Source organism: Anomaloglossus baeobatrachus, chromosome 4 (assembly GCF_048569485.1).
Source record: "Anomaloglossus baeobatrachus isolate aAnoBae1 chromosome 4, aAnoBae1.hap1, whole genome shotgun sequence".
Taxonomy (NCBI): Eukaryota; Metazoa; Chordata; class Amphibia; order Anura; family Aromobatidae; genus Anomaloglossus; species Anomaloglossus baeobatrachus.
In genome coordinates this window covers 163,049,643-163,075,545 of record NC_134356.1, presented here as the reverse complement: position 1 = coordinate 163,075,545, position 25,903 = coordinate 163,049,643, and the positions used below count along the sequence as shown (strand labels likewise).

The 25,903-nt window shown below is 46.8% G+C and overlaps 1 protein-coding gene across 1 annotated transcript in view; it reads right to left on the bottom strand.

Moving 5' to 3' along the window:
• Nucleotides 1-25,903, bottom strand: part of SLC4A9 (solute carrier family 4 member 9) — an 890,846-nt gene that overhangs the window by 30,032 nt on the left and 834,911 nt on the right. The gene's annotated exons all lie outside the window — the stretch shown is intronic.

The window sequence follows — 25,903 nt, the reverse complement described above, 5'->3', positions numbered from 1 at the left end:
CCTAACAGTGGCAGCACATTTTGCAATTAGAATTGCATAGCAAAAATGGACAGATGTGTAGCATGCAGAGGTGCTGTACCTTGCTTGGCAGCAAAGGAACACTAGGGTAGTATCCCAGACAATTTTAGTATGCCCCTAACAGTGGCAGCACAGTTTGCAATTAGAATTGCGTAGCAAAAATGCACAGGTGTGTAGCATACACAGGTGCTGTATCTTGCTTGGCAGCAAAGGAACATTAAGGTAGTATCCCAGACACTTATAGGATGCCACAAAAAGTGTCAGCTCTTTGGGGAAATAAAATTGCGTGGCAAAAATGGGCAGGTGGGTAGAATTTACGGGTGCTGTAGGTAGCGGGACAGCAAAGGAAGCCACACTTTCTATCCCTGCTAATGAAAAAATGCACCAAGCAATTTCCTGAGCTGATGTAGCCAGACGCTGTTATCTAAAGCCCTGCACAGCATTGGCACGGACCTGCCTAGCAACTATGGCTATGAATGCAGCCCTGAAAAGGGCTGAAATAACCAGTAGTCCCTAATCCCTAAAGCGCTGTGTAGATTGCACTGTATGTCTATAGCGCACACAGCAGACTGTCACACACCTGCAGCAGACAGATAATGGCGGCAACGGGGAAAATGGATGCGTCTTATAAGGCAAGGACTAGTGATGAGCGAGCATGCTTGTAACTACTCGGTACTCGCACGAGTATCGCTGTACTCGGGCTGCTCGGCGGGGACCGAGTAATCTCGCGATACTCGTGCTGTACTCGTGGTCTTCATTTCTGCATGTTGGCGCTCTTTTGAGAGCCAGCCCTCATGCAGGGATTGGCTGGCAGACCACTGCAATGCCACAGCCCTGTTAGTTGTGGAATTGCAGTGATTGGCCGGCCTGCACAGCGTGACCGAGCCTTTATATCGGCCGGCGCGCTGTGCTCTGCTCACAGCTATCCAGACTGTCAGTGCAGGGAGAGTGTTGCTGATTCAGGGAAAGCTTTGCGGCCCTTTATAGCTTTTTCAGTTGCAGGGCTGCAAACAGTGTGACCAAAAGTCCTTCTCAGGACTATTCTAGTTGTATACAGGCAGGCAGGTATAGCCAGGTCGGAGTACAGTAACAGAGTCCTTCTCAGGACTATTGTTGCTATATACAGGCAGGGTATAGCCAGGTCTGAATACAGGCTAGTGACCAAAAGAGTCCTTGTCAGGACTATTGTACCAGTATACAGGCAGGCAGGCAGGCAGGGTAGTGGTGACCGTATACCAGCCTTCATCATATCTGGGGCTGGTGTACACAGTGTAAAACAGTCCAGATAGTGTCTGACTTGTCTGTAATTGTCGCTCCCCAAAAAAACCTGTTAGGTTCTTATTGCGTCCGTGCTTGGTTTTTAAAACCGCACGTGTGTGCCTGTTGGTGGCAGCGTACAGGTGCACTTGTGTGCAATTTCCAGAAACTTTGATATAACGCACAAGTAGTGAATATACACGTCAGCAGTGCACAGCATTGCAAAATGCGCAAGGGCATTGGCAAGGAACAAGGAAGTGGACGTGATGGTGGTGCAGGCAGAGGCCGAGGTCGTGGGCAAGCTCTAATTTCGCCACAACAAAGGGCCACATCTAGTCGCTCGCACGTCCTGTCCCAAATTCTTGGGGACCGCAGCAGTACACCGCTCTTGAACCAAGACCAGTGTCAACAGGTTGTTAGTTGGATAGCAGATAATGCTTCCAGTCAGATTGGCACCACCACAAACACTCTGTCTTCCACACGGTCAAGTGTCAGTAGCCGTGATACTGCACCGCACATTTCTGAACCTGATCCTCCTTCCTACCACCAGGCTGAGTACACGTCCTCCTCGGACATTAATGATCCCACACTTGGACACTCGGAAGAGCTGTTCACGTTTCCATTCACACATTCTGGCCTCTCGCCAGCTCATATTGAAGTGGGTCATGAGGAGATCGTCTGTACAGATGGCCAAATATTTGAGCAGCCACGTTCTCACGAAGTTGGCAACGTGTCTCAACAAGTGGTGGACGATGATGAGACACAATTATCAGGAAGTCAGGAGGAGGAGCAGGGTGCGGAAGAGGAAGACGACGTGGTGGATGATCCAGTAACTGACCCAACCTGGCAGGAGGATATGCAGAGCGAGGACAGCAGTGCACAGGGGGAGGGAGGCGTAGCATCACAACAGGCAGTAAGAAGCAGGGTGGTGGCCCCAGGCAGAAGTCAGGCAACCGTTCCCCGGAACAACACGACGACACAAGGTGCCTGTACAAATGTTAGGTCTTCCCGAGTCTGGCAGTTTTTTAAGTTGGATCCAGATGATTCAAAAAAGGCCATTTGCTTGCGCTGGAAATGTTGCCTTTTAGGCTGGTGGAGACAGAAGCATTCCGTGACCTGATGGCGGCAGCTGTCCCACGTTACTCGGTCCCCAGCCGCCACTATTTCTCCCGGTGTGCCGTCCCCGCGTTGCATAACCACGTGTCACAAAACATCACACGTGCCCTGAACAACGCTGTTTCACCCAAGGTCCACCTAACCACAGACACGTGGACAAGTGCTTGTGGGCAAGGCCGCTACATCTCGTTGACGGCACACTGGGTTAATATTGTGGAAGCTGGGACCCAGTCTGAGCGAGGGACGGAACACGTCCTTGCCACACCAAGGTTTGCAGGCCCTACCTCAGTCAGTGTTTCACCCACACTCTACAGCTCCGGAATGTCATGCTCTTCAGCCTCCTCCTCCTCCTGCGCATCCTCATCCACTGTGCCCTCCACACCAGTCACAAGCTGGAAGCACTGCAGCACTGCCTCGGCGAAGCGGCAACAGGCTGTGCTGAAGCTAATCTGCATAGGTGACAAACCCCACAATGCAGAAGAGCTGTGGACAGCTCTGAAACAGCAGGCAGATCACTGGCTCACAACTCTGAACCTAAAGCCAGGAAAGGTCGTGTGTGACAATGGCCGGAAGGAACCTGGTGGCGGCTTTGAGGCGAGGCCAGCTGACACATGTTCCATGCGTGGCCCATGTGCTCAACCTCGTGGTTCAGCGGTTTATAAAGTCATACCCAGAGCTGTCTGATCTGCTGGTAAAAGTTCGCCGCCTGTCTGCACATTTTCGAAAGTCACCTACTGCTTCAGCCGGCCTTGCCGGCTTTCAGCGCCGTTTGCATCTTCCGGCTCACAGACTGGTGTGTGATGTCCCAACGCGTTGGAATTCAACTCTCCACATGTTGGTCAGGATATGTGAGCAGAAGAGGGCAGTTGTTGAGTACCTGCATCACCTAAGCCGTCGGGAAATGGGTCAAACTCCACACATAACACCTGAGGAGTGGAGATGGATGTCAGACCTATGTACCATCCTCCAAAACTTTGAGGACTCCACCAAGATGGTGAGTGGTGATGACGCCATTATTAGCGTCACCATACCGCTACTCTGCCTTCTAAAACGGTCTCTGCTGAAAAACAAACATGATGCATTGCAGGCGGAGCGCGATGAGTTGCAGCAAGAAACAGTAGTGGGTGTGGGTGATAACACACAGCCCAGCCTCGTCTCATCACAACGTGCAGTGGAGGACTATGACGAGGAGGAGGATGAAGACATGGAGCAACTCTCCGGCCAAATTGAGGATATGACATGCACACTAGTCATATCCTCGGTTCAGCGTGGCTGGCCAGAGGACAGGGTAGATGAGGAGGAGGAGGAGGAGGAGGAGGAGAAGGACAGCAAGTTCAGTCATCTTGTTGGTCAGGCTACTGAAGTCCTGGCTGTTAAGAGTCTGGCGCACATGGCTGACTTTATGGTAAGCTGCCTGTCTCGTGACCCTCGCGTTAAGAACATCTTGGCCGACAATCATTACTGGTTGGTAACACTGTTAGACCCACGCTACAAGGACAACTTTTTGTCTCTTATTCCCGTGGAGGAGAGGTCAACCAAAATGCAGCAGTTCCGGAAGGCCATACTCACGGAAGTAGGCAAAGCATTCCCCTCACAAAACGCTAGCGGCATAGGTCAGGAATCAGTGGACAACCGAGGCGTACAGCCGAGAGAGGCACAAGTCCAATCCGCCAGAGGTAGGGGAACAGTCTTTAAGATGTGGGACAGTTTTCTCAGCCCCTCACGTACCACAGCCCCTGAGGTGCGGGGTAGTGCCACAAGAAATCCTAAGTTTGCCCAGATGCTGAAGGAGTACCTTGCAGATCGAACAACTGTACTCCGACATTCCTCTGTGCCTTACAATTATTGGGTATCCAAGCTGGACACGTGGCATGAATTGGCTCTCTACGCCTTGGAAGTCCTGGCCTGCCCTGCTGCTAGCGTTTTGTCAGAGCGTGTTTTTAGTGCCGCAGGTGGAATCATTACAGATAAACGCACCCGCCTGTCAACTGAAAATGCTGACAGGCTGACTCTGATCAAGATGAACAAGGGTTGGATTGGGCCAGACTTCACCACACCACCAGCAAATGAGAGCGGAATTTAAAGTTTGCCATGTACCTCCACTCACCCATGGGTACACACTTCTGGACTTTGGATAATCGCTGGACTGCTCCTCCTTCTCCTCATGCGCCACCATGATGATGACCGTTACAAATTGCAATACTTAGGCCTTTGTTTCAGGTATACCCCCAGTGGTAAATTTTTTCGCCCATTCTTTGCAGAATGGACATTACAACGACAGGAGACCCGCTCCTTTGCAATGGGAACAATGTTTTGAGGCCCTCATGCACGTCTCTACCCAGGGACAACATGGAGCCTCCCAATTTTTGGCTGCCCTGCCTAAGGGCTATACTATAATACACCCACTTCCTTAAAATGGACACTTAATGTTTTGAGGCCCTCATGCACGTCTCTACCCAGGGACAACGTGGAGCCTCCCAATTTTTGGCTGCCCTGCCTAAGGGCTATACTATAATACACCCACTTCCTTAAAATGGACACTTAATGTTTTGAGGCCCTCATGCACGTCTCTACCCAGGGACAACGTGGAGCCTCCCAATTTTTGGCTGCCCTGCCTAAGGGCTATACTATAATACACCCACTTCCTTAAAATGGACACTTAATGTTTTGAGGCTCTCATGCACGTCTCTACCCAGGGACAACGTGGAGCCTCCCAATTTTTGGCTGCCCTGCCTAAGGGCTATACTATAATACACCCACTTCCTTAAAATGGACACTTAATGTTTTGAGGCCCTCATGCACGTCTCTACCCAGGGACAACATGGAGCCTCCCAATTTTTGGCTGCCCTGCCTAAGGGCTATACTATAATACACCCACTTCCTTACAATGGGCACTTCAGGTTTACAGGCCATCATGCACGTCTCTATCCAGGGACAATGTGGAGCCTCCCAATTTTTGGCTGCCCTGGCAAAGGGCTATACTGAAATAGACCCACTTCCTTACAATGGGCACTTCAGGTTTACAGGCCATCATGCACGTCTCTATCCAGGGACAATGTGGAGCCTCCCAATTTTTGGCTGCCCTGGCAAAGGGCTATACTGAAATAGACCCACTTCCTTACAATGGGCACTTCAGGTTTACAGGCCCTCATGCACGTCTGTATGCAGAGGCATTGGTGAACCTCACATTTTTGGACTGCCCTGGCAAAGGAAAATACTACAAAGACTCACTTCCTCAAAATGGGCACATTAGACTCAAGAGGCCTTCATGTACGTCTCTTCTCAGGGACATCGGAGTGCCACACAATGTTTTCACGTAAAATCTTTCATGTATTAATCTCAAAAAGTAACATACACCAGCTCTATCTCACTATTGGGTATGTGCCCTTAACATTTCTGCCATGAAAAATCATTTTGGGGTCATTTTGGAAGGTTTTCTGGTGAGTCCGTAAAAATGGCGTGAAACGCGGACAAAATTGTTCACAGCTGTGACTTTTGAGTGATAAATGCTTCAAGGGGTCTTCCCCATGCTGTTGCCATGTCATTTGAGCACTCTTCTGAGACTTTTGTGACATTTTTAGGGTTTCTCCATGCTGCCGGGGGGTCATTTCACAAAAATACTCGGGTCTCCCATAGGATAACATTGGGCTCGTTGCTCGGCCCGAGTACACGAGTATCTTGGGAGGCTCGGCCCGAGCTTCGAGCACCCGAGCTTTTTAGTACTCGCTCATCACTAGCAAGGACATATGACATGCACAGCCTATGACACATGCCCTTGCTTGTCTGGCAAAAATCCACTTAGCTGTGTGTGTCTGTGATTTGCTGACAGCCTGGCCCGCCCCACTGTACGCGAAGGTAGAAAAAAAAAATGGCGATCGGCATTCACATCCTCCTCGGTCACTGAATCATAACAGCACAGGGAGGGGACATATATACCAGGAGAACAACATATATGCTAGGAAGGGCACAAATAAACCAGGATGGGAACATATATACCAGGATGGGCCAAGGAGAGGGACATATATACCAGGAGGATATTATACAGAGGGGCAGTGTGTTTGTGCGTGTGTGTGTATGGGGGGTGATATACAGAGGGGCAGTGTGTGTGGGAGGATATATATATATATAAAGATGGGTGGCTTGTGTGTGGAGGGATATTATACAGAGTAGCAGTGTGTGTGTAGGGGATATTATACAGAGGAGCAGTGTGTGAGGGGGATATTATACAAAGGAAAAGTGTGTGAGGGGGATATTATACAGAGGAGCAGTGTGTGGGGAATATACAGAGAAGTGTGGTGCCCCTGAGGCTTCACTCGCCCCAGGGTATTGCATCTCACCAGAGGTGCAGTGTTCATCCCAGGTAAGGAGGAGGTCATTGCCGATTCACAACATCTACAACCATACATAAGCCAGTTAGCCACTGACCAGGACAGTTTTAGCGTAGGGTCATTTAGGATGGTCACCATATCGTCTGGGGCCTCCCACCCACTAACTCTGGGGCTCTACTGGGAGGGGCGACTGATCTGGGGACTAGGAGCCAAAACACACACTTCAGAGATTCGACCACAGGGAACCCAGTGAGACAGAGGAGTTCACAACATCCACAACCACACATAAGCCAGTTAGCCACTCATCGGGACAGGGTTAGCGTAGCGACATATGGTGGCTGAGCTAATAGCTCCCTCAGGACCGGCGCACATTTCAGAGTGCAGAGCCCTAGGCTAGTGGGCACTACACGGCCTGCCAGTAGAATCCGCCGGGCAGAGGATTTCAAGTCTTCTGGCCCACAACAGCGCCCGGGGCAAAGCAGCATATAGAGCCAGGAGCCGTGACCATTGGGCGGCCCATCAATGGACTCGCTGCCTGCTATACGTGACATGGAACATAACCACCCCAAGGACTCGGGTTCCTGTGTAGCTTCAAGTCGCAGAGACTCACACAACACAGCGCAGGGAGGAAGGACTCACATAGTATCCCTCCGGTACTGGCCCATGAACTATTCGGGATCATCTGGAGTCCATCACAATGGAGTCTGGTAGTCCAACGGCAGGAGCAACACCTTAAACCCAAACCCCCCAAAACCGGCCCGGTGATGAGTAGTTCCAAGACCCCGCAAGTGCATCAGAAGCAGTGTGGGGGTTGATAGTATACAGCGAAGCAGTGTGTGGGGGGATATTATACAGAAAAGCAGTGTGAGGTTTTCTGACTTTTTGCCTTGTTTTCTCATTTTGCTTTAATCTGTTTTTTCTTCATGGGCCATATTGCTTCCTGTTCTGTTGCCCTCACCTTTGCCCTCAGTCAATATGGATTCCTCATCTTCTATGTTCCCACCCTGTTCCCTGCTTAAACCATCTCAGCTGATGGACCAGTGCTTCTGAATCCTGTTTGCAGTATGCCTGTAACTTGGTCTCCTGAAGTCTTTGGAAGAACTACTTTTCTGCCATCCTCTGTTTTGTATCCCTGGAACTCGTGTCCCCACAGGACCCTTCTACTCTGCCATGGACATTTACAAGTACAGTAAGAGAGACTGAATTATACTTTGACACTTCTGCTGAACTTTGAGGATCCATTCCTGCTTAATTTGTTCCCAGCCTCTGCACCCTGCAACTGTTTAACCCTTCATGTTTTGTGCACTTACTTGTATGAAGTAATACAAGAACTGTTTAGCAAGCCTGTGTCTCCGTGTTTCCCTTATACCCTTGCACTAGACTCTATACAAACAGTATTTAACACCTTACAAGCAGTGTGTGTGGGGATATGTTACAGAGGAGCAGTGTGCATGGGGCATATTATACAGAGGAGCATTGTGTGTGGCAGAGATATACAGAGGAGCAGTGTGTGTGAGGAAATATAAAGAGGAGCAGTGCGGGAGTATATTATACAGAGGAGCAGTGTGTGTGGGGGGATATTATACAGAGAGACAGTGTGTGTAAGGGGGATATTCTACAAAAGAGCAGTGTGTGTGGGAGATATACTGTCACATCCTCACTGGAGTCCGCTCCTGTGACTTCTGCTTTGGTCACCAGGCGCCATTGTATTCCGTGGACAGTGCTGGTGATAAGAGAGGAGTCGGTGCCGGTGACTCTGGTGGGCAGAGGCTCTGCTTATCCACTAAGCTGGGTTTCCCTGGGACCTGCAGTACCACTGGCTCACAGTGGTGGCGTGTGTCTTCTAGCCGAAGTTAACTCCGTTCAGCTACAGCCAATGGGAAGACACCACACCCTTCTAATTCCAACTCATGTCTGCTGGTCGCTGACAGATATAGTTTTGTAGTACTGCTTGTCTCTGGTTCTCGCCCTACTGTGTATATTGATATTTGTGCTTTAATTTGTGCTTTAATTCCTGTCTGCTCTCTGACTACTCGCCTGCCTGCCATTTTTGTACCTTGTTGCATCTCCGGTTTTGACCTCAGCCTGATTTCCTGACTATGCTCAAGACTGCTGCATCTTTCCCTTTTCTGTATCTCCTGGTTTGACCCTGCCTGACGACTACTCTTCTTGGAATTACAGACTTCCACAGATAGCGATCTCGGGAGCCTTATAGTAATTCCAAATCCCTGTATAGGGGTTAAAGGGTTTCGGGGCTCTCGGGATCCTGCTTAGTGGGCGGCTTGCTTCTAGCCATTCTGACATTCATTTTTTCAGATGGATGTTACATTATATGTGGCCCATTAAACAGAGGGAGAAAAAAAAATGGTTTCCCTCCAAACAGTGATGAACCACTAGGTACGACAAGTCAGGGTATGTTCTGAGAAATTTCAGTACAACTAGGTTCAGCTTGTGAGCCATGCATAACACGTGTACCAGCTTGCCGACCTTTAAAGCTGCCACCAGGTGACACCTATTATCGCAGACGACCAGACGGGGTTGGAGGTGCAGCGGGGAGAGCCACTAACTAATCTGTTCTTTTACACCTTTCCACAATTCTGCTGCTGTGCGTGGTTTCTGACCTAAACAGATCAGCTTCAACAGAGCGTGTTGCCGCTTTGCTGATGCACTGCTGCACAGCTCCCAGCTTGGCAGTGATGGGGAGGTTAATTCAGCAGAGGATGAGGAGCAGGAAGAGGAGGAGGGGAGACAGGAATTGGCATATGATGAGGCAGAAACTTTGATAGAAGCTGGGCCCGCTATTCTTGGCATGGGTAAAATGTGTGATGTTCCAGTTTGTGACTTTGTCCCAGCCTCCACCAGGTTCACCAAGTGTGCCGTGACAGATATGTATTATCCCTGTCCACAACAACTTGTCCACCTGTCGGTTGTTAGGTGGACCCTCCCTGTTATGGTGTTGGTCAAAGTACAGTTGAGATTGTTTAATACGTGCTTGTGTAACATGAGGACGGCACACTGGGTAAAATAGTGACGTCTGGAAACACTGTATTGTGGGGCAGCCACAGCCAAGAGATCACGGAAACACTGTGTTCCCACAAGCCTAAACGGCAACATCTCCACGGCTAGCAATTTGGCAATGTGCGAGTTTAGGTTTTCTGCCTGTGGGTACATGGCTGGGTATTTACACTTTCTTTCCAAACTCTCAGGCACGGACAACTGGACATTTCACTGGGACAAAGAAGTGGATGTGGTTGATGTTTGCTGTGTCTGTGCAATCACAGCTTGTGCTCAGGATGTATGAGTATCTGCTTCCTGAACAGCAGATTGTGAAGGACATAGCACAGGTGACATGGCAGTGGTTTGACCCGCAGACACAGATTTGGTACCTTGGTGTTCTGCCCACCTACTTGGGTGCTTGGCTTCCATGTGGTTCTGCATACTGTTGGTGCTCAGGTTGCCTTTGACCTGGCCTATGTTAAACTTGGTATGGCAGATGCTACAAATTACAATGTTTTCCTCTGAAGGACCTGCAGAAAAAAAACTTCCAGACAGGGGTTGAACGCCCCCTTGCCCTGACTTGGTACGTAGTGGGAGTGCTCTTGGGAACAGTTGACCCAGTTCTCAATCTGGGCAAACCACTTCCCCTTGATGCCTGTGTTGGTGCTACATAGCCATCTTCCTCTGTGTTGCTGTGCTGGCTATTTATGTCAACGGTCCAGGTCGGATCAGTGGACTCATCATCGACCACCTCATCATCCATCTCATAATCCTTCCCAGTTGAGATTGTAGGCTGACCTGATGGCAACTGTGTCTCTTCACCATCAACCTCCACCTCTGGAGACATTAAATCAGGTTCCTCAAAGTGGCTTTCTTCTGATCGTGGGTCCTCAAATACTTGCACATCAATGCATGCCACCTCCTCACGTCCCTCTTCAATGCTGTATGGTGAGAGGCCAGAGCCAACCAAAGGATACATACAAAACAGATCTTCAGAGTAGCCAAGCTTGGGGTCATAAGTCTCCTGTGACTGATGATGGGGGGAGGAAGGAGGACCAGGTTGAGAATTGGATGGCCAGCCTTCTATGTATCCACAATAGACTGAGTGGTCATTTGTAGGGCCGACTCCCCTAGTATGCACCAGCTATTTAAGGCTCCTCCCTCTAATGGGAGGTGCCAGAGAATTTAATAGCATTTCTAATGGTTTAGCTGTGTGTTTGTATTCTTCTGTCACTGCTGTAGGGTTGGAGTCTGCTGCTGTATCCCAGTGTACTACCTAAGTCCAGTCACCTGTCTAAGCCTGCTTATCTGTCTGTAGTCCAGTTAACAGTGGATCCGGCGTATTCAGGGATCTGCCTGTTTAGTCACCGGCATGTTATTAGACTCCAGCCTAGTCTGTGTGTTTTGTATTTGAAGCCTTCTGGTTATTCCTATTATCCTGCAATGTTATGTACCCTTGGACCTGCTGTATCGCATTTATGGCGCCCCTGACCTGGTCAGGCACCACTGAGTACTGCACCCATGCTAGAACAGTGCTTTCAGGTAATCCAAAAGGCTGGAATAGAGTGTGTACGCACACACAGTGACCAGGTCTCACACACCATTGAGGGGACCCCTGAGGGCAGACCCAGGAGGGGGCGTGCCTCCACATTCAATCAAGGGGTGCAGTAGAGAGGCTGGAAGCTAGGTTGCAGTGGCAGTCAGAAAAGGAGTAGGAGAGGAGCAGGCCAAGTCTGAAGTGGAGACGCAGGAGAGCGGACACGTTAGTCAGACCCTGAACGTGTAGTGGCTGTTGGTGGGGAAGAACGGTCAACGGCTGGACAGAAAGACACTGAGGAAGTAAGCTGGTCGTGTACGGAGACTTCTGGTGGCTAGGCACGCACGGAGAACAGGTCCCTAGAGCCAGACATAAATTTAGTGGTCTGCTAAACCTGCCGGTGGGGTGGACGACAAGTCTCACACCAACCAAAACCGAGTCCGAGCATCAGCAGCAATGAGGGGGCCTATAAGGAGGATTAAGCCTGGGGCCATCTCCCTTGGTCCACGCTGCCAGCAAATGGGCCAGAAAGGGGAGAAAAGGCAGTTGCGACTTCCCTGGATGAATCCCACAGTACTTTAAGTCAGGGGTTGTTCGAAACAAGAAGTGCTAGGAAGGCGAGCTAACAGTTACCCTTATGCCAGCCTGAAGGATACGTGGTTCTCTCTTGGTGTATCTGAGCATCACCCAGGTACCACTTGAAGCATTTGAAAGTGAGTAAATACCAGTTGCAAGGCACTTTGGACTGAGACTGAATTATTCTGCGACCTATTGTTCTACACATATACACCTGAGCCCCTGGGACCAGCCTCACTCTCGGGAGACCACACCATCCAACTCCAGATTCCATCAGCCCCAGATGCTTGTTAAAACTGCAGTGGCAGTCACCCATAACCCTGACCGCAAATCGAGAGTGGCGTCACGACTCAGATGTAAATAACCGGACATACCTTTTGCCAGAGAAGGTCCCATAGAGAAGTCCCTGCGGCGTCTATGAAGGTGGAGCGGTGTCTCTGGAGCGACCGCCGTGGCAGTTGGTGACTCACATTAATAAAGTCGTGTTTGTATGTTCAACAAGAAGTCTGGAAGTACCTGCTGTGCCGGTATCACTCTGCTGAGGTTCATGCCTGGTGTGCCCACACCACTCTGCTGTGGTTCAGGCCTGTTGTGACTGAACCACCCTGCTGCGGCTCTTGCCTGAGTTCCTGAGCCTCTGGACGTATGCCTGATGTCTGGTGCCATGTGATAACCTGTACCATCTGATGACACATGCCTGACGTCCAATGCCACTTGTTCACCCATGCCAGATGTCCCTTGCCTGATGTCCATTGCCACCAGATGACCTGTGCCTGATGTCCATTGTCTGTTGGGATCTGTCATGCCCATTCCTCTTCAGGACTGTGCCCCTTGTGCTGCTCTGAGTTGCTGTTCCTAGTCCTGCTGTCACTCTGCACCGCTCAGCTGCCACAGTCTGGTCGCTGACCTGGGAGTGGCACTTGGCATTCCGCCTCATGGCGGGCGCTTAATTGAGCCCCTATCACAAAGGGTAAGACCGGGTTCCCCCTGTGGTCCAGCGGGTCCACTTCTACACCCCATGCTTGCTGCGCTGCAGTATCACTATCCCCCAGCGACGAGTGCATAATATCGTGGAAGATTTGTTGCTGCTTGAGAAATGCGAAGAGGCCTTGTCTGCCATCCAAGACAAAATCTGCTCTCGCTTTTTTGGCTTCCACACACATTTACGTTCCAGACCGGAAAATTTGGCAAGGAACATAATGGATGCATCAAGCTTCTTCTGTCCTGAGACAGACTCAGTGCCTTGTCGCCCACCACTGACAACACCCCATCCCTGTCCCTTAACAACTGGCTTTTTTCTCATTTTGGGTTTTGGTGACATATTTTCAGATGTTGATGGCCCAAGCCAAGCAAAATTTGACGCCAAGCATATGGTGCAAAAAGTACCAATGAGTACTTTGTACCAGGCAGCCCAAAATGCTAATAGTACTGCTTTGTATTTGGCAAGCCCACTAGCACCGTATTAATGTGGCTGATATGGATGTCACAAGACAAGATATTTGACCCCCAAAGTACTGGGGAAACAGGACTGGTGTGTTGTGTATCAGGCAGAGGAAAATGATAGTTTATCAAAACACTACCAAAGTGTGTGCTGGGGTCACAATCCAACTACTAATCCAAACAAAAGGAGACCCCATTAAAATTAGACAAACAATTATGTTTATTCCAACATATGTTCACACAAACTTGATAAAAAAAATAAACGGAGAGCAGGATAACAATAAAGATAACCAGGCAGACAAAAATAATTATCTATAAATTATTAAAAAGTAATTGGCAACAAATCCATCCATATGACTCTTATTTAAACAATAAATATACCACATACATAGGAAACTGGTGGCTATACAAAAGTATCATCAAAAAGGTTATCAATGTTGGTCTCCTGATGCTCATTTCAACAATATTATTGATTTGTATACAAGATCCACATGTGAAATTTATATTAGGTATACATATTAGTATTCAGCTATGAATCAATAAATATTATTAAATTATATAAAGAATTTAAACACCATAAAATTTATATGGTTTACTAAAGTGCAAGTGCTTTCCAATCAATAATTTATCTCATAAGAAAAATCTCTAATAATATACAATTTAAAAATGAGAAAAGCAATCAGGACCACAAAAACCACAAATTACACTGATTCCATATTAATTCATCCCCGTATTAATATTAAAAAAGGGTACTAATAAAATATACAAATTTCCACCATAATGTGCTGAATGTTGTACTCACATACAAATTGACCCAGAAAATTTATTCCAACTAGTCATACATATTTCGCCTAAAGCCTGCTTTACACATTGCAATTTCGCATACGATATCGTATGCGATTTGCAACGCCCCCATCGTATATGCGGCACGTTCAATTTGTTGAACGTGTCGCACAAACGAGTAACCCCCCGTCACACGTACTTACCCATCCATACGACCTCGATGTGGGCGGCGAACGTCCACTTCCTGTCGTGGGAGGGACGTTCGGCGTCACATCGACGTCACGCGGCAGCCGGCCAATCGAAGCGGAGGGGCGGAGATGTACGTGACAATTCACACCAAAGCAGCGGCATGGGAAGAAAAATGTAACAGGTGAGCACTAAAAGCTCTGTTCCTTGTCCCCCATTAACCGCAGCTAACCTACAAAATACCACACATTAAAATTCAAGTGGGGAATCACACTAGGGCTGCAGTGAGGGAAATAAAAGTGTAATAGGAAAATACAAAGGACTCTGTTCCCTGTCTCCCATAACACTGCAGCAAAAGGAGCAAATGGAGATCAAAGATTAAACAACGAAATTTATTACCATACTACATCTGCCACAGGACCCCCTTGACTTACGTTTCGTAGTTTTCTTCCTCAGAAGGGGTCTAAGGCTCTGAGGAAGTAGACTACGAAACGTATGTCACGGGGGTCCTGTAGTAAAAATGTATGTTACAGGACCACAACAAAAAAAAATAATTCTAGACATTTTTTTTTAACTAAAATGAAACAGAACTTTGGAATACAAAATTGTTTTGTTTCCCCATTTTTTGAGAGTCAGGAACTTGTTGGGGCTGGTGTTTTATTTTGCCAGCTTATGAGTCCTACCATTTAGGAGAATATACAATGTTATTCATGGCTTCTTAGTGCACCTATTGAGGGACTTGCGGAGACCAAAAAGCAGAAGTTCTGGTGTTTATATTTTTTCTACTTAAAGAGAACCAACCACCAGGATTTTGCTATATAAAGTAAAGGCAGTGCAATACTGGCATTAAGATGCTGTATCCAAGCGTACTTGTTGTAGAAAGATGGGATGCTTGGTTGCTGAAATATCTTTAATCAAAGTTGCAGAAATGCACTGCACCTTTATTTGGTGTGCACCAGGGGCAGGCCTTTGTGGGTTGGGTCCTGTGTTATGATCTGGTAAATCTGAAATATCACGAAAAATCCCATTAATAAGAAAAAAACAAAACCACAAGAGTAGTTGGAAACTGAGCTGACCGCAATCCCCTATCTATCAGACAACACTAGAAGTAGCAGTGGTATGTTCCTAGACACCTCGTCACTGCCTGAGAAACTTGCTACACCTCAAAGATAGAAATGAGGAATCCTAACTTGCCTCAGAGCAGTCCCCAAAGAAATAGCAAGCCCTCAACATGCAACAACGGTGATGTAATAAAACACAATACACAGATTGAAAATATAGATCAGCAAAGGTGAGACCTGACTTACTAGATAGGACAAGATAGATAACTGATTGTGGCCAGCAAAAAATACCAATCTCCTGATAATAAAAAATACTGAGACCACACGAACTCTCCCCCACTATATCAGGTACTCTTACGCTAGACACTTTAAACAGAACTGCAGATATAATGAGAAGAAACAAAATCACAGAACAAATAATATTCTAAAGTGCAAGTAATCCAAACAGGAACAGAGAGCAAGCTCCCTTTCTTGCTGGAGGACTGCCCTGCTCACAAAAGCAGAAAGACAGACCCTCACACACAAGAAACCAAACACAGAACCAAATGAAATATGCAAAAAATACTCAAGTGCAAATCCAGCAATTAAACACAGAAACAGTAAAGTGATCTGGAGTAGATTCAGGGACCAAATAAATGGGAAATACAGAAGGGAAAACTCCCAGCCATCTTCAGAAGCAGGCAGGAACATTTATCACCGGCGACCACCGGGTACAACATGCTCTCCTAAATAAACTAGACTGATCTGCAATAGGATTTCCTGGATTCCCAATTAATTCCATCACCTGTCTGAATCACAGATTCAAGCTCAGCTTCATTACCATTCCTGGCCACCAGAGGGAGCTCCACGCCAGCACCCACTCGGATGACATTCACAATAGTCCTCGCTGTATATTTCTCCTCTTGCATCCTCCATAGCATGCCCCTTATTCTTTATTTAAATAATGCACAACGCTGCTATTGCTGCTTTTGGAAGCGCGTGCGCATTGCCACAGTAATTATTTCTTCACTTAAAAAGCACAGAGTTCACGCATGCGCGTACCGCAATCTCTGGCGCCATTTTATTGAAGACACTGTGGAGAAGACTATTAGCAGCATCGTCGCGTGCGCAGATTTTTTTTTATTTTACATCTGTGCACTCGCCTCTGCTGCTCTACAGTATCTTCAATTAAGTGGCTGCGAAGGTTGCAATATGGGCATGCGTGGACTCCACGCCACTTTATGAAGACATAATTACTGTGGCAATGTGCATACACCGCCAACCACACCAATGGTGGCATGGAATGATATTAAAATTAAGAGAAGGGGGCATGCAATACAAGACACAGGAGGTGGAATATACGCAGTGAACCTGACCCACAAAAGCCCACCCCAAAACACACATCAATCAAAGTGCAGTGTATTTCTGCCACTTTAATTAACGATATTTAAGCAACCAAGCATCCCATCTTTCAGCATTCTAGTGCCAGTATGGTACTGCCTTTACTTCATATAGCAAAATCCTGGTGGTTGGTTTCCCTTAACCCCTTCACAACTGAGGATGTAACAGTACATCCTAAATCATGAAGGGGTGATCACCACTGGCTGCTGTGGTGAATCGGTGGTGATCCACACACATGTCTGCTGATTTGTACAGCAGGCATGTGTGCCTCGCATGTGCAGGTGGATCTGCAATCCACCTGCGCCTGTTAAACCCTTAAATCACGTTATCAAAATGGGACAGCAGGACTTAAAGTGCTGCAGCGGGGAACGCGACTTTCCTCCCCACCATCGGAGGCCCTGTGATGGTTGTCATCGTAGCACAGGGTCGTGTGATTACTCCTGTCACTATCATGACATATTTCATGTTACCGTCGGCAGAGCAACAGCTGTAACAAGAACGGAGCATTTCTCCTGATCTGAACAATGCTGCTCTGATAAGGAGAAATGAATGAGCAATCAGACTGCTGATCCTTACAGTCCCCTAGGGAGACTAGTAAAAAAAAAAAAAGTAAAAGTTTAAAAAAATAAATAATAAACATTCAAATCACCTTCATTGAAAATTAACGGGTTAAAAAAATAAAATATTTACACACATTTGGTATCTTGGTGTTGAGAAACACCAGATCTATCAAAATCTAAAATCAATTAACCTGATAAGTAAACGGCGTAGCTTCAAAAAAATTCCAAATGCCAAAATTTTGCGTAAAATGCCATTGCAAGCAATCAAAATGTATCATCTGTACTAAAATGATACTATGAAAAACAGCTTGAGATGCAAAAAATAAGCCATCACTGAGCCCCATATCCTGAAAAATGAGAACGCTATGGGTTGCAGAATATGGCGTAAAAAGTGTGCCACATTTTTTAACAAATTTCTGATTTTTTTTTTAACCCTTTAGATAAAAGTAAACTCCTATATGTTTGGTGTCTACGAACTTGTGCCAACCTGAAGCATCACAACGATTCATCAGTTTTACCATATAATGAACATGGTGAATAAAATATCCCAAAAACAATAGTGAAATTTTTCCACACTTGGAATTTTTTTTGCCATTTTCCAGTACAATATACACTACAATTCAAAAGTTTGGAGTCACCAAGACAATTTTGTCTTTTCCATGAAAAATCATACTTTTATTTATCAAATGAGTTGCATAATGAATAGAAAATATAGTCCAGACATTGACTAGGTTAGAAATAATGATTTTTACTTGAAATAATAATTGTTCCTTCAAACTTTGCTTTAGGCCCCCTTCACACGTCCGTGATACACGTGCGTGTTTGGTCCGTTTCCGTATATACCGGAGACATGGCCAAACGTGCACCAATGTTAATCTATGATTGTGGTCACACGTCCGTTATTTCATTATGTCCGTGTGTGCGTGTCCGTGATCCGTATGTGTTTGCGTTTGGCACGGATGCATGTCCGTTATCTGCACGGAGCACGCACACGTGGACACAATGAAAGTCTATGGGTATGTGCACACACGTTAGTAAACACGTATGCATATACCTATAGTCCGTGTCCGTTTGGTGTTTTTATTTCTAGTGATGTCGGCTATTCTTTCTATTTCTGTGTATGTCGGTCAATCTCCCTGAGTCCGTCGGTCAGTCTCTCTGTCTCTCTGTCGGTCTCTCTGTCTGTCTGTCCCTCTCTCACAGTCTGTCGGTCAGTTTCCCCCCCTCTCTCATACTTACCGTTCCCCGATCTCCGGCGCAGCGCTGCACGGCATTCACACTGCTGCGGCGGCTTTTACTATTTTGAAAAAGCCGGCCGCTCATTAAACAATCTCGTATTCCCTGCTTTCCCCGCCCACCGGCGCCTATGATTGGTTACAGTGAGACACGCCCCCACGCTGAGTGACAGGTGTCACACTGCACCCAATCACAGCAGCCGGTGGGCGTGTCTATACTGTGCAGTAAAATAAATAAATAAATAATTAAAAAAAAAAACGGCGTGCGGTTCCCCCCAATTTTAATGCCAGCCAGATAAAGCCATACGGCTGAAGGCTGGTATTCTCAGGATGGGGAGCTCCACGTTATGGGGAGCCCCCCACCCTAACAATATCAGTCAGCAGCCGCCCAGAATTGCCGCATACATTATATGCGACAGTTCTGGGGCTGTACCCGGCTCTTCCCGATTTGCCCTGGTGCCGTTGGCAAATCGGGGTAATAAGGAGTTATTGGCAGCCCATAGCTGCCAATAAGTCCTAGATTAATCATGTCAGGCGACTATGAGACACCCTCCATGATTAATCTGTAAGTTACAGTAAAAAAACACACACACCCGAAAAAATCCTTTATTTGAAATAAAAAACACACACAAATTCCCTCATTACCAATTTATTAACCCCGACAAACCCTCCATGTCCGGCGTACTCCACGGACCTCCAGCGTCGCGTCCAGCTCTGCTGCATGGAGGTGACAGGAGCAGCAGAAGACACCGCCGCTCCGGTCACCTCCACGCAGCTAATGAGATGAGTAGCGCGATCAGCTGCTGTCACTGAGGTTACCCGCGGCCACCGCTGGATCCAGCGGTGGCCGCGAGTTACCTGACTGACAGCAGCTGATCGCGCTACTCACCTCATTTGCTGTGTGGAGGTGACCGGAGCGGCGGTGTCTTCTGCTGCTCCTGTCACCTCCATGCAGCAGAGCTGGACGCGACGCTGGAGGTCCGTGGAGTACGCCGGACATGGAGGGTTTGTCGGGGTTAATAAATTGGTAATGAGGGAATTTGTGTGTGTTTTTTATTTCAAATAAAGGATTTTTTCGGGTGTGTGTGTTTTTTTACTGTAACTTACAGATTAATCATGGAAGGTGTCTCATAGACGCCTGACATGATTAATCTAGGACTTATTGGCAGCTATGGGCTGCCAATAACTCCTTATTACCCCGATTTGCCAACGGCACCAGGGCAAATCGGGAAGAGCCGGGTACAGCCCCAGAACTGTCGCATATAATGTATGCGGCAATTCTGGGCGGCTGCTGACTGATATTGTTAGGGTGGGGGGCTCCCCATAACGTGGAGCTCCCCATCCTGAGAATACCAGCCTTCAGCCGTATGGCTTTATCTGGCTGGCATTAAAATTGGGGGGAACCGCACGCCGTTTTTTTTTAATTATTTATTTATTTATTTTACTGCACAGTATAGACACACCCACCGGCTGCTGTGATTGGGTGCAGTGTGACACCTGTCACTCAGCGTGGGGGCGTGTCTCACTGTAACCAATCATAGGCGCCGGTGGGCGGGGAAAGCAGGGAATAGGAGATTGTTTAATGAGCGGCTGGCTTTTTCAAAATAGTAAAAGCCGCCGCAGCCGTGTGAATGCCATGCAGCGCTGCGCCGGAGATCGAGGAACGGTGAGTATGAGAGAGGGGGGGAAACTTCAGTCAATCGGGGGATTAGCGGTCACCGGTGAATCCTTCACAGGTGACCGCTAATCAGTACTCGACACAGACAGAGCCGCGGTATGAGGATGAAGTCGGGTGAAGTTCACCCGAGTTCATTCTCATCGCGCAACTCTGTCTGCTGTCAGCCGACATTTATAAACGACATTGTGCATCACACACACGGACATTACACACGGACATTACACGTACACATACACGTTAATTCCACACGCACACACGGACGTTCTGCACACAAACACGGCTAGCATACGCAATTCACACAGGTGCCACACGGACCATAAAAACGGACACAAAAACGGGACACGGACCCGAAAAACGGCCCGTAACACACGTGCGTGTTTTTCACGGACGTGTGAAGGGGGCCTTAGGCAAAGATTGCTCCCTTTACAGCAATTCCAGCTTTGCAGACCTTTGGCATTCTAGCTGTTAATTTGCTGAGGGAATCTGGAGATCTTTTGCCCCATACTTCCAGAAGCCTCTCCCACAAGTTGGATTAGCTTGATGGGCACATTTTGTGTACCATATGGTCAAGCTGCTCCCACAACAGCTCAATAGGGTTGAAATCTGATGACTGGGCTGGCCACCCCATTACAGATAGAATACCAGCTGCCTACTTCTTCCATAAATAGTTCATGCATAATTTGGAGGTGTGCTTTGGGTCATTGTACTGTTGTAGGATGAAATTGGCTCCAATCAAGTGCTGTCCACAGGGTATGACATAGCGTTGCAAAATGGAGTGATAGCCTTCCTTATTCAAAATCCCTTTTACCTTGTACAAATCTCCCACCATACCAGCACCAAAGCAACCCCAAATGATCACATTACCCCCACCATGCTTTACAGATGGCGTCAGGCACTCTTCTAGCATCTTTTCAGTAGTTCTTCTCATAAATGTTCTGTGTGATCCAAACACCTCAAACACTTTTTTTCTAATCTTCCTCTGTCCAATGTCTGTTATTTTGCCCATATAAATATTTTTTATTATATTATTTATTAGCCAGTTTCAGATATGGCTTTTTCTTTGCCACTCTGCCCTGAAGGCCAGCATCTCGCCTCTTCACTGTAGACGTTGACACTGGTGTTTTGCAGGTACTATTTAATGAAGCTGCCAGTTGAGGAGCTGTGAGGCGTCGATTTCTCAAACTAGAGACTCTAATGTACTTGTCTTGTTAGTCAGTTGTGCAGCGGGGCCTACCACTTTTCTTTTTACTCTGGTTAGAGCCTGTTTGTGCTCTCCTCTGAAGGGAGTAGTACACACCGTTGTAGGAAATCTTCAGTTTCTTGCCAATTTCTCGCATGGAATATCCTTTATTTCTAAGAACAAGAATAGACTGTCGAGTTTCACTTGAAAGTTCTCTTTTCCTGGCCATTTTGAGAGTTTAATGGAACAAATGTAATGCCCCAGATTCTCAACTAGCTCAAAGAAAGATCAGTTTTATAGCTTCTCTAATCAGCAAAACTGTTTTTAGCTGTGCTAACATACTCGCACAAGGGTTTTCATGGGATTTCTAAACATCAATTAGCCTTCTAACACAGTTAGCAAACACAATGTACCATTAGAACACTGGAGTGGTGGTTGTTGGAAATGGGCCTCTACACACCTATGTACATATTGCATTCAAAACCAGACGTTTGCATCTAGAATTGTCATTTACCACATTAATAATGTATAGAGTGTATTTCTGTTTAATTTAATGTTAGCTTCATTGAAAAAAAGGTGCTTTTTTAAAAAAAAATAAGGAAATATCTAAGTGACCCTAAACTTTTGAACTGTAGTGTATGGTCAAACTTATAGTTTCATTTAAAAGTACAACTTGTCCCGTAAAAAACAAGCACTCCTTGACAAAATTGACAGAAAAATAAAAAGTTACAGCTCTTGGAAGAAGGGGACCAAAAAACAATCGCCCAATAATGAAGGGGTTAAGGAGTTTTACTTGTGAGTTGATTGTTTTTATATTTTCATATATCAAACTTTTATGGAGTCAGCAATACCAATAGGTTTATTTCTTTAATTCGCAAAAGTGGGTGATTTCATTTTACATTTTATTTTTTAGTATTTTAAAAAAACTTTTTTTTATTGGTTTTTAATTGATTTATTTAGTTCCCTTATGGGACTTGAACCTGAGATCATGTGATTACTTACATTATACAATGTTATACTATAGTATTGCATTAAGGAATTGAAATTCTAACGTCCTTTGAAAATAAGCTTGAATAAGTAGAAAGATATCACCTACAAGAGCCATCAGTGGACAATCCATCAACACCCCGTTGATCTCTGCATCTTTGCAGAGACTGCAACATTTAAGTGGTTGATCAGCAGCTTTTGGAGCTAGCTAACAGTCAGCATCTGCCCTGTATGGAGTGGACTCAGCTCCTAAAGTCACTGCAGATATGCGAGTGATGTAAATGTACAGGTACATCTCAATAAATTAGAATCTCATCAAAAAGTTAATTTATTTCAGTAATTCAATACAAAAAGGGAAACACATATATTATATAGAATCAGTACACACAGAGTGATCTATTTCCAGTGTCTATTTCTGTTAATGTTGATGATTATGGCTTACAGCCAATGAAAACCCAAAAGTCATTATCTCAGAAAATTAAAATATTATATAAGATCAACTGAAAAAATTATCTTAAATTTAGAAATGTTGTTGCCTACTGAAAAGTCTGTACAGTAAATGCCTCTGTACTTGGTCGGGGCTCCTTTTGTATGAATTACTGCATCAATGCCAAATGGCATGGAGGCGATCAGTCTGTGGCACTGCTGAGGTGTTATGAAAGCCCAGGTTGCTTTGATAGCAGTCTTCAGCTCGTCTGCATTGTTGGGTCTGGTGTTTCTCATTTTCCTCTTGACAATACCCCATAGATTCTCTATGGGGTTTAGGTCAGGCAAGTTTGCTGGTCAATCAAGCACAGTGATACTGTGGTTATTCAACCAGGTATTGGTAGTGTGGACAGGTGTCAAGTCCTGCTGGAGAATGAAATTTCCATCTCCAAAAAGCTTGTTGGCAGAGGGAAGCATGAAGTGCTGTAAAATTTCCTGGTAGATGGTTGCACTGAGTTTGGTCTTGATAAAACACAGTGGACCTACACCAGCAGGTGACATGGCTCCCCAAACCATCACTGATTGTCGAAACTTCACACTAGACCTCAAGCAGCCTTGATTGTGGCCTCTCCATTCTTCCTCCAGACTATGGGACCTTGATTTCCAAATGAAATGCAAAATTTACTTTCATCTGAAAATAACACCTTGGACCACTGTGCAACAGTCCAGTTATTTTTCTGCTTGGCCCAGGTAATACGCTTCTGGCATTGTCTATTGGTCATGAGTGGTTGACACAAGGAATGCAACAGTTGTAGCCCATGTGCTGGATATGTCTGTGTGTGGTGGCTCTTGAAGCAATGACTCCAGCAGCAGTCCACTCTCTGTGAATCTCTCCCAAATTTTTGAATGGCCTTTTCTTAACTATCCTATTAAGGTTGCGGTTATCCTGATTGCGTGTGCACCTTTTTCTACCACATGTTTTCCTTCCACTCAACTTTCCATTAATGGATACAGCACTCTGTGAACAGCCAGCTTCTTCAGTAATGACCTTTTATGGTTTACACTCTTTGAGGAGTGTGTCTGTCAGGTTTCCAGGTTTTCCAGTTCTCTTTTGAATGAGCTTGCCCTCAGTTAACATGGAGTTTAAGGTTCTGTTGCCCTACTTCCTGTCCAGCTGCTTAAAAGGCCGCCTCTCAGCCCAGTCCAGTGCCTGAGTATACTGCTTGCTGTGTGCTCCTGCTTTGCTGCTGCTAATCCTGATTGCTTTTGGATCCTCCTAAAGACTACCGACCGACCGACTCTGGACCTTACCCGGTTTCTCAAGCTGTGCCCGGATTCCGTCTGCCATCTTCAGTCAGCACTCTGCCCGGTTCTCTCTGGTTCGTAACCACTCTGGACAATCATCCCGTACGGACACTCCTGGACTTTTACCGCTTGCCCCTTGTGTCCCGGCTGCTGCGCATTTAGGCCTTCCGGGGTGATTGCCGGACAGTCCCTGTATAGGGGTTCGCTCTGGTGGTCTCCCTGGGGGAGTCCGGTGCGTGGCCCCGGGAATTCCCTCTGCTCCGTTTCGGGAAGGTATTGTGTGTATTTGTATTGCTGTGTTTGTTCCGTTGTTATCTACCGTGGTTACAGATTATAAAACATCTTGTATCAAAGACTCGTCTCTGCTGATCATTGCCCTACGCTATCGAAATCCTCAGAACATATAATAAGTATTACATTATACTCAGGCCTAAAAAAGAGGATTTCGCTGGGGCAATGACTGAGACACGAGGAGTAGATCAGCTCTTTTCTATGATTAACCCCTTGCAGCAGGAGATGGAGGTGGTGCAGACTAAACTTAGAGATGTGGAGGCACAGCTGGGTCATGATCACCAGGTACTGGGTCCGGCTATACAGGATTTGCAAGTCAGAGTGGAGGCTCAGGAAGCCGGCCCCACTACGTCCGTATCAGCTGCCGGTATGCCTAGGTTACCCCCATTCCGTTTCAATGGTGACCGTGGTCAGTTTCGTGGATTTGTGAACCAATGTATACTGTTTTTTGATGTACATGCTGATTATTACCGTTCTGACCGGTCCAAAGTGTTATGTATAATTATGTTATTAACCTCACGAGCACTGGCTTGGGCTAATCCTATGATAGAGAACCGAGACATCCGTTTAAATCACCTAGATGATTTTCTGACCGCAATGGCGCAAATGTTTGATGATCCGAATCGCCGTGCTACCGCTGAATCGGCTCTCCTTTCCTTACGTCAGGGAAAGCGTTCTGTCGTTGAATACGCCACTGAATTTAAGAGGTTAGTGGTAGACACCGACTGGGGAAACAATGCATTATTGTCTGTGTTCAGAAAGGGGTTGTCCGGTACCATCAAGGACGAGTTAGCTCGTTCCGAATCTCCAGGGGATTTTGAACTGTTTCTCCAGCACTGTGTGCGTATTGATACCCGCTTGACGGAACGTAGACAGGAAAAATGGGCAGCTGTAAACCGTGTAAACAACTTTACATTTCCTTCCAGAGAACCCGCTCTCAGGACGCGACGGGAGGCCGAGGACGTTCCTATGCAAGTAGACTCTCTGCAAAAGCGAGAGACCAATGAACGTCGCGAACACCGGCTCCGTGAGCGTTTGTGTTTCTATTGCGGTCAATCGGACCATTTGTTGATCGACTGCCCGAAACGTCCGAATCGCCCAAATAAGGTATTGGCAGCCATGGCAGAGTGTGACAACACGGACGCAGAGTCCGATATCTCTGAGGCAAGTGGACACTTGGATGCGGTATTTCCCTTGACTGTAATGTCAACCTCACCGAAGGACTCGGAAGGGAAATATACCCATTGCTCGCTCCCCATTCAGATCCGGTGGGAGGGACAGCTAATACCTACCTCTGCAATGATAGACTCTGGGGCAGGGGGAAATTTCATGGACTCTTCTTTTGCCAGGAAACACGGTATCCGGACTCAGCAAAGATCCTCACCGGTTACCATGGAGACGGTAGACGGATCTCCGTTAATCTCTGGACCAGTCGATCGGGAAACCGTACCGCTAGAATGCGTCATGAAGCCAGGTCAGCAGGAGACCCTTGTTTTCATGCTAATTTCATCTCCTCATTTTCCGATTATTTTAGGTATTCCGTGGCTACGGTCTACAAATCC